Genomic DNA, 10,010 nt, shown 5'->3' with positions numbered 1-10,010 from the left:
GCTTTTATATTTGTTGTCAATTTAAAATTTCTTTGAAAGTTCTTACTGGCTTTCCATATTTTTTGTTGCAGTATGGCAACCAATGTAGCGGTACGTCATTTTTGTTCTGCCAAATCAGAGATAAAGAACGGAACATCCCTTTTTATGAATTAAAGTTTTGAAAAACTGTCCAGTTTTACTTGTTCAAGTCTGCCAGAACACAACAAAAATACGACAAAAACCCACACTGAAACAGTTTATAATGATGTAGATGTAATCTAAATCGCAAGGCTGATATTTTGACTTTACAAGACATAATTGACTCCTCCAGTCGGTACTCTTTTAACTGCATAGTAATTTGTTTATATTTTAATTTGGAGCCAAGAATTTGCTATACAAATCACGGTCGATGACATTATCAAACAGTTCTTTCAGAATACGACCTCTCAGAAACATTTTTGCTTAAAAATGAAAGCACAATCATTTCATTTTTTATACTGCTGAAGGAAAGATGACGATGCCAGATAATGGACAATGGTTCACTTCTATTTAAATAAAGATAGATAGCCATCATTTATATCAATCCAGTCTCCTGCTTGTGGTTATTATCAATGTTCTCCTCTAGATGAATTAAGTGCCATCCAAGGCTTTCATGACTCATTTTACTGTGCACCCTTGCGAACTTAGCCTGGGACCGAAAGGTGCCCAGTATCCGTCTGCTTCCATGTGGAGGAATCACATAGGACTTGTTGTGGAGAGGCTATGCACTGGCAGGGGAAGACATAAAAAAAATGCCTTCCCTTTTCGCATTGTTGCTAGCCAGTGGTGATTGGCTGAAAGCAAGAGGTGACAAGCAAACAGTCACTAACATCAACACACTAGACGCGTCACACAACATTAAGCAGACTGTTAGTAGTTTTAGTATCTTGTTACGATGATTTGTAAGTTTATTAGGATGAGTTGTAAGTAGTTTTTAAGAGTAATTTATTTGAAGTCTGTTAGAAAGACTTGTTAGAGTTGTTAGATCTTACCTCTGTTATTCCTTAATGACTAATACCTGCATTCCAGCGTTGTTGGCATGCTGTTCCAATCCAATACCCAGCCTCCTCCAAGTCCTTCTCCATGCATCTCCAACGATGAAGTGCCAGCTGCCTCAAAGTCCAACACCTCCAACGATGAAGTCCCAGCAAACAGAGAACAGAGAAGATTAGACAAAGAAAAAACAACAACAGAAAACAAAACAAAAGAAAATATTACAAAAGTTGTGCTGAGAGTGGGGGAGGGGAGGGAAATGTTAGTATTTAGTAGGAGTGCCAAAATAATAATGAAACGATCTTACCTTGGCTTTTTCTTAATGACTAAGAAATACCTGAATTCCAGCGTTGTTGGCATGCTGTTCCAATCCAATATGCCCAGCCCCCTCCACGTCCAAGTCCACCAACTCCAACGATGAAGTCCCGGCAAACAAAGAACAGAGAAGATTAGACAAAGAAAAAAACAACACAACAGAAAAAAAAACAAAAGAAACTATTACACAAGATGTGCTGAGAGTGGGAGAGGGGAGGGAAATGTTAGTACTTAGTAGGAGTGCCAAAATAATAATGAAATGATCTTACCTTGGCTTTTTCTTAATGACTAAGAAATACCTGCATTCCAGCGTTGTTGACATGCTGTTCCAATCCAATATACCCAGCTTCCTCCATGTCCAAGTCCACCACCTCCAACGATGAAGTCCTGGAAAACAAAGAACAGGGAAGATTAGACAAAGAAAAAACAACACAACAGAAAAAACAAAAAAAAGAAACTATTACAAAAGATGTACTGAGAATGAAGGAGGGGAGAGAAATGTTAGTACTTAGTAGGAGTGCCAAAATAATAATGAAACGATCTTACCTGGGCTCTTTCTTATGACTAAGAAATACCTGCATTCCAGCATTGTTGGCATGCTGTTCCAATCCAATATGCCTAGCCTCCTCCAAGTCTTTATCCCACCATCTCCAACAATGAAGTGCCAGCCGCTTCCAAGTCCACCATCTCCAACAATGAAGTCCAGGTAAAGAGAGAGCAGAGGAAATTAGACAAAGAAAAAAACTACACAACAGAAAACAAAACAAAAGAAACTATTACACAAGATGTGCTGAGAGTGGGGGAGGGGAGGGAAATGTTAGTACTTAGAAGGAGTACCAAAATAATAATGAAACGATCTTACCTTGCTGTTCCAATCCAATATGCTCCTTTCCATCATCTCCAATGATGAAGTCCCGGCAAACAGAGAACAGAGAAGATTAGAATATTACACAAGATGTGCTGAGAGTGGGGGAGGGGAGGGAAATGTTAGTTTAGAAGGAGTATAATAATGAAACTCTTACCTTGGCTTTTTCTTAATGACTAATCCAATATGCCTGTTCCAATCCAGCCTCCTCCATGTCCAAGTCCACCATCTCCAACGATGAAATCCCGGCAAACAGAGAACAGAGAAGATTAGACAAAGAAAAACCAACACAACAGAAAAAAAAACAAAAGAAACTATTACACAAGATGTGCTGAGAGTGGGGGAAGGGAGGGAAATGTTAGTACTTAGTAGGAGTGCCAAAATAATAATGAAACGATCTTACCTGGGCTCTTTCTTATGACTAAGAAATACCTGCATTCCAGCATTGTTGGCATGCTGTTCCAATCCAATATGCCTAGCCTCCTCCATGTCCAAGTCCACCATCTCCAATGACGAAGTCCCGGCAAAGAGAAAACAGAGAAGATTAGACAAAGAAAAAACAACACAACAGAAAACAAAACAAAAGAAAATATTACAAAAGATGTGCTGAGAGTGGGAGAGGGGAGGGAAATGTTTGTACTTAGTAGGAGTGCCAAAATAATAATGAAATGATCTTACCTTGGCTTTTTCTAAATGACTAAGAAATACCTGCATTCCAGCGTTGTTGGGATGCTGTTCCAATCCAATATGCCTAGCCTCCTCCAAGTCTTTATCCCACCATCTCCAACGATGAAGTGCCAGCCGCCTCCAAGTCCACCATCTCCAACGATGAAGTCCCGGCAAAGAGAGAGTAGAGGAAATTAGACAAAGAAAAACCAACACAACAGAAAAAAAAAACAACAGAAACTATTACACAAAATGTGCTGAGAGTGGGGGAAGGGAGGGAAATGTTAATACTTAGTAGGAGTGCCAAAATAATAATGAAACGATCTTACCTGGGCTCTTTCTTATGACTAAGAAATACCTGAATTCCAGCATTGTTGGCATGCTGTTCCAATCCAATATGCCCAGCCTCCTCCATGTCCAAGTCCACCATCTCCAATGACGAAGTCCCGGCAAAGAGAAAACAGAGAAGATTAGAAAAAGAAAAAACAACACAACAGAAAACAAAACAAAAGAAAATATTACAAAAGATGTGCTGAGAGTGGGAGAGGGGAGGGAAATGTTAGTACTTAGTAGGAGTGCCAAAATAATAATGAAATGATCTTACCTTGGCTTTTTCTTAATGACTAAGAAATACCTGCATTCCAGCGTTGTTGGGATGCTGTTCCAATCCAATATGCCTAGCCTCCTCCAAGTCTTTATCCCACCATCTCCAACGATGAACTTCCAGCCGCCTCCAAGTCCACCATCTCCAACGATGAAGTCCCGGCAAAGAGAGAACAGAGGAAATTAGACAAAGAAAAAAACTACACAACAGAAAACAAGACAAAAGAAACTATTACAAAAGATGTGCTGAGAGTGGGGAAGGGGAGGGAAATGTTAGTACTTAGAAGGAGTACCAAAATAATTATGAAACGATCTTACCTGGGCTCTTTCCACCATTCCAATGACGAAGTCCCGGCAAAGAGAAAACAGAGAAAATTAGACAAAGAAAAAACAACACAACAGAAAACAAAACAAAAGAAAAATATTACAAAAGATGTGCTGAGAGTGGGAGAGGGGAGGGAAATGTTTGTACTTAGTAGGAGTGCCAAAATAATAATGAAATGATCTTACCTTGGCTTTTTCTTAATGACTAAGAAATACCTGCATTCCAGCGTTGTTGGGATGCTGTTCCAATCCAATATGCCTAGCCTCCTCCAAGTCTTTATCCCACCATCTCCAACAATGAAGTGCCAGTCGCCTCCAAGTCCACCATCTCCAACGATGAAGTCCCGGCAAAGAGAAAACAGAGAAAATTAGACAAAGAAAAAACAACACAACAGAAAAAAAACAAAAGAAACTATTACACAAGATATGCTGAGAGTGGGGGAGGGGAGGGAAATGTTAGTACTTAGAAGGAGTGCCAAAATAATAATGAAACGATCTTACCTGGGCTCTTTCTTATGACTAAGAAATACCTGCATTCCAGCGTTGTTGGCATGCTGTTCCAATCCAATATGCCCAGCCCCCTCCATGTCCAAGTCCACCAACTCCAACGATGAAGTCCCGGCAAACAAAGAACAGAGAAGATTAGACATAGAAAAAAACAACACAACAGAAAACAAAACAAAATAAACTATTACAAAAGATGTGCTGAGAGTGGGAGAGGGGAGGGAAATGTTAGTACTTAGTAGGAGTGCCAAAATAATAATGAAATGATCTTACCTTGGCTTTTTCTTAATGACTAAGAAATACCTGCATTCCAGCGTTGTTGACATGCTGTTCCAATCCAATATGCCCAGCTTCCTCCATGTGCAAGTCCACCACCTCCAACGATGAAGTCCTGGAAAACAAAGGACAGGGAAGATTAGACAAAGAAAAAACAACACAACAGAAAAAACAAAACAAAAGAAACTATTACAAAAGATGTACTGAGAATGAAGGAGGGGAGGGAAATGTAAGTACTTAGTAGGAGTGCCAAAATAATAATGAAACGATCTTACCTTGGCTCTTTCTTATGACTAAGAAATACCTGCATTCCAGCGTTGTTGACATGCTGTTCCAATCCAATATGCCCAGCTTCCTCCATGTCCAAGTCCACCACCTCCAACGATGAAGTCCTGGAAAACAAAGAACAGGGAAGATTAGACAAAGAAAAAACAACACAACAGAAAAAACAAAACAAAAGAAACTATTACAAAAGATGTACTGAGAATGAAGAGGGGAGGGAAATGTTAGTACTTAGTAGGAGTGCCAAAATAATAATGAAACGATCTTACCTGGGCTCTTTCTTATGACTAAGAAATACCTGAATTCCAGCGTTGTTGGCATGCTGTTCCAATCCAATATGCCCAGCCTCCTCCATGTCCAAGTCCACCATCTCCAACGATGAAGTCCCGGCAAACAGAGAACAGAGAAGATTAGACAAAGAAAAACCAACACAACAGAAAAAAAAACAACAGAAACTATTACACAAGATGTGCTGAGAGTGGGGGAGCAGAGAAATGTTAGTACTTAGAAGGAGTGCCAAAATAATAATGAAACGATCTTACCTGGGCTCTTTCTTATGACTAAGAAATACCTGCATTCCAGCGTTGTTGGGATGCTGTTCCAATCCAATATGCCCAGCCCCCTCCATGTCCAAGTCCACCATCTCCAACGATGAAGTCCCGGCAAAGAGAGAACAGAGAAGATTAGACAAAGAAAAAAAAAACAACACAACAGAAAACAAAACAACAGAAACTATTACAAAATGTGCTGAGAGTGAGGGAGGGGAGGGAAATGTTAGTACTTAGTAGGAGTGCCAAAATAATAATGAAACGATCTTACCTGGGCTCTTTCTTATAACTAAGAAATACCTGCATTCCAGCGTTGTTGGCATGCTGTTCCAATCCAATATACCCAGCTTCCTCAAAGTCCTTAATTCCACCATCTCCAACGATGAAATGCCAGCCGCCTCCAAGTCCACCATCTCCAACGATGAAGTCCCGGCAAAGAGAGAACAGAGGAAATTAGACAAAGAAAAAACTACACAACAGAAAACAAAAGAAACTATTACAAAAGATGTGCTGAGAGTGGGGAAGGGGAGGGAAATGTTAGTATTTAGTATGAGTGCCAAAATAATAATGAAACGATCTTACCTGGGCTTTTTCTTAATGACTAAGAAATACCTGCATTCCAGCGTTGTTGGCATGCTGTTCCAATCCAATATGCCCAGCCTCCTCCAAGTCCTTATTCCGCCATCTCCAACGATGAACTGCCAGCTGCTTCCAAGTCCACCATCTCCAACGATGAAGTCCCGGCAAAGAGAGAACAGAGGAAATTAGACAAAGAAAAAAACAACACAACAGAAAACAAAACAGAAGAAACTATTACAAAAGATGTGCTGAGAGTGGGAGAGGGGAGGGAAATGTTAGTATTTAGTAGGAGTCCCAAAATAATAATGAAACGATCTTACCTTGGCTTTTTCTTAATGACTAAGAAATACCTGCATTCCAGTGTTGTTGGCATGCTGTTCCAATCCAATATGCCCAGCCTCCTCCAAGCCCTTATCCCACCATCTCCAACGATGAAGTGCCAGCCGCTTCCAAGTCCACCATCTCCAACGATGAAGTCCTGGCAAACAGAGAACAGAGAAGATTAGACAAAGAAAAAAACTACACAACAGAAAACAAAACAACAGAAACTATTACACAAGATGTGCTGAGAGTGGGGGAAGGGAGGGAAATGTTAGTATTTATTAGGAGTGCCAAAATAATAATGAAACGATCTTACCTGGGCTCTTTCTTATGACTAAGAAATACCTGCATTCCAGCGTTGTTGGCATGCTGTTCCAATCCAATATACCCAGCCTCCTCAAAGTCCTTATCCCACCATCTCCAACGATGAAATGCCAGCCGCCTCCAAGTCCACCATCTCCAACGATGAAGTCCCGGCAAAGAGAGAACAGAGGAAATTAGACAAAAATCTACACAACAGAAAACAAAAGAAACTATTACAAAAGATGTGCTGAGAGTGCGGAAGGGGAGGGAAATGTTAGTATTTAGTAGGAGTGCCAAAATAATAATGAAACGATCTTACCTGGGCTCTTTCTTATGACTAAGAAATACCTGCATTCCAGCGTTGTTGGCATGCTGTTCCAATCCAATATGCCCAGCCTCCTCCAAGTCCTTATTCCGCCATCTCCAACGATGAACTGCCAGCTGCTTCCAAGTCCACCATCTCCAACGATGAAGTCCCGGCAAAGAGAGAACAGAGGAAATTAGACAAAGAAAAAAACAACACAACAGAAAACAAAACAGAAGAAACTATTAAAAAAGATGTGCTGAGAGTGGGGGAGGGGAGGGAAATGTTAGCATTTAGTAGGAGTCCCAAAATAATAATGAAACGATCTTACCTTGGCTTTTTCTTAATGACTAAGAAATACCTGCATTCCAGCGTTGTTGGCATGCTGTTCCAATCCAATATGCCCAGCCTCCTCCAAGTCCTTATCCCACCATCTCCATTGATGAAGTCCCGGCAAACAAAGAACAGAGGAAATTAGACAAAAGACAAAGAAAAAAAAACAACATAACAGAAAACAATACAAAAGAAACTATTACAAAAGATGTGTTGAGAGTGGGGGAGGGGAGGGAAATGTTAGTACTTAGTAGGAGTGCCAAAATAATAATGAAACGATCTTACCTTGGCTTTTTCTTAATGACTAAGAAATACCTGCATTCCAGCGTTATTGGCGTGGTGTTCCAGTCCTATACATCTCCAACGATGAAGTCCAATCAGACAGAAGTTTTCAAATATCATGGAAGAAACTGCTAAAAAAACCAAATCTTCATTAAGGCCAAATAATTATTGACTTGATCCCACGATTACCCTGATCCCATTGATATCACTTATTGTTTTTTTACCTAAATGTTTAACAGGCTTGGGTTGTAAACAGGATTGTAAAGTAGTGCCTCACTTTACAATTACTTCCAAAGAATTGGGCATTTAATTACCATTTCTCTAATTTTTAAAGTAATGCTTTACATTACCATTACTTTTGCTAGTATGAGGAATTGTCCTGTTCTTTTTTTGTGTGTGTGTTTATTTGTTTGTTTGTTTTGTTTTTGGTTTGTTTTTTTTGTTTTGATACCTACAATTATGACGGATACATGTACAAAAGATTTATACAAAAAAAAATTTATAACAATTTTATTAACCCGTCTTAAATAGTGTCAGTTAATCAAAACATCAAAAACACTATTACGACGTCAATCTATCTACTAATATATAAGATGAAAAATCGTTTTAAAAATCAATGATAAAAATTGTAAGTTTAAAAATATTTCAACTTGTTATTTCTTAATTTTATTGAATTTTATTAATCAAGTAAAAAAGGTATTTAAAATAGTAAATACACTCTAGTTTACTATGACGCACGAAATATTGCGCAATAGAAACTCCAGTTGGTCCCTTTAAGGAGGAACAGGACCTTTAGCTGAAAAAATTCCTGTCAATGAATTTTTTTCGTATTTTTTATATTACTAATTCAATACTTAACATTTTAAAACGGTCCTGTCATGGGATTTCTTGACTAATTTGAAAATATCGCCCCACAAATACCGACCTCTTTAGAGTTTTTATGGAGTTTAGATACTTCATGTTTACGGGCCCATAACGAAGTCCATAATGCGAATTTTTACGCACAAACGATAAATATGATAGATAACACTATATACTCAAATATTCAGAATATTCATGTGTTTAAATTATTTGAAAGCAATTGTTTTAATTTTATATAGTATTTGGGTGGGATAATTTCTGCATTTTTCAAGGCAGCTTCAACGGCAAAAACCTCATTTGGAAAAAATTCTGTCAATAAATATTTCCAAATTTATGATTGAATGTCAGTCCTTCATCGTAATTATTTACTGCATAAATATCACAGGGTGAAGCTTACCTCAATATCGCACAGGACATCGTTGAATTAGACGTAAGCATGATAAAAACGCTTCACGTTTGTATTTTCCGAGTGCGGGAAATCAATTGTGACGTCACACGAAAATATAAACATTCAAAATTATCTAAATAGAGAGAACATCTGCTACTAAACACGAAAAAATATTTTTTAAAAATCTGCTTCAAAAATTTATTTTGATACATTGACTGTGACCTGTTTATTATGAAATAAAACTGATCATGACGGGTGTGTGTACTTGATCTCGCTGCACTGAGAATTCAAACACTACGTCTATGACGTCACTGACGTCAGACTACAGGGTAAAGAGAAACAAATGTGTGGATTGGACAACTTCACAATATCTAAATGATGGCAAGATCATTAAAAACTTTATTAATAAAAATGTCTAAAATTAAATGTTTAAAAAACAATTTTAGTATTTAGAATAAAATTACTCAAGAACTTTTTATTTTAACAACGTTTAACATGTATATCATCACCGATTATGACGTAATATGTCTTTTTACTCATGTGACATGTGCCCTGTCTCCCCTTAAAACGTTGAAACTATTTTCATAAGCATGCATCCAACCACTTCGATTCAAGCATAACAAAAATTTTAATTCAATTTTGTTTTTAAGTAATTTACATTTATTTCACTGTAAATAATTAATTATCTCTTTTTATTATTCATGGGTAGTTCAAATTTTCAATTGTCAGTAAGATAAACATGTTCAATATACACTTTTTTTTGTAATTATAATTAAAGTAAAAATTATTTGGTTCTAGTACCTTATAAAAAAAAGGTAATCAGAGATTACAGAGCTCACCTCAACGAATGTTGTCGTTGAGTAAGCAGTCACACAATTAACCAACAAAAAGTGTATATCCAAAAATGCAACATTTATGCAATTTTGATCTGATATTTTGGAATAGACCTATATAAAAACTTCAAACTTGTTCTTTATCATGAAAACATGATTAAAATCCAGCATCTGAAGCAAGTCTGGGAGTTTTCATCCCTTGTTGCATCATTTGTGCAAAATTGGTTTATATAAGCCCCATAGTTTTTTGGTAATAGACCTGCACCCATAACTTTTACCAGGTCCATTATCTGGAAAATGTATATCGAATTCAGCATCTGAAGCAAGTTCATTGGGGTGCATCCTTAGATGTATCATCCATGCAAGTTTGCTCAACATAGGGCTCATAGTTACTTGGAAATGAAACCTTTAT

The sequence above is a fragment of the Saccostrea cucullata genome, unplaced genomic scaffold (genome assembly GCF_032062105.1).
Source record: "Saccostrea cucullata isolate Sc308-1 unplaced genomic scaffold, CSIRO_AGI_Scuc_v1 ctg172, whole genome shotgun sequence".
In the NCBI taxonomy this organism is placed as follows: Eukaryota; Metazoa; Mollusca; class Bivalvia; order Ostreida; family Ostreidae; genus Saccostrea; species Saccostrea cuccullata.
Note: the sequence above shows the minus strand (reverse complement) of the source record.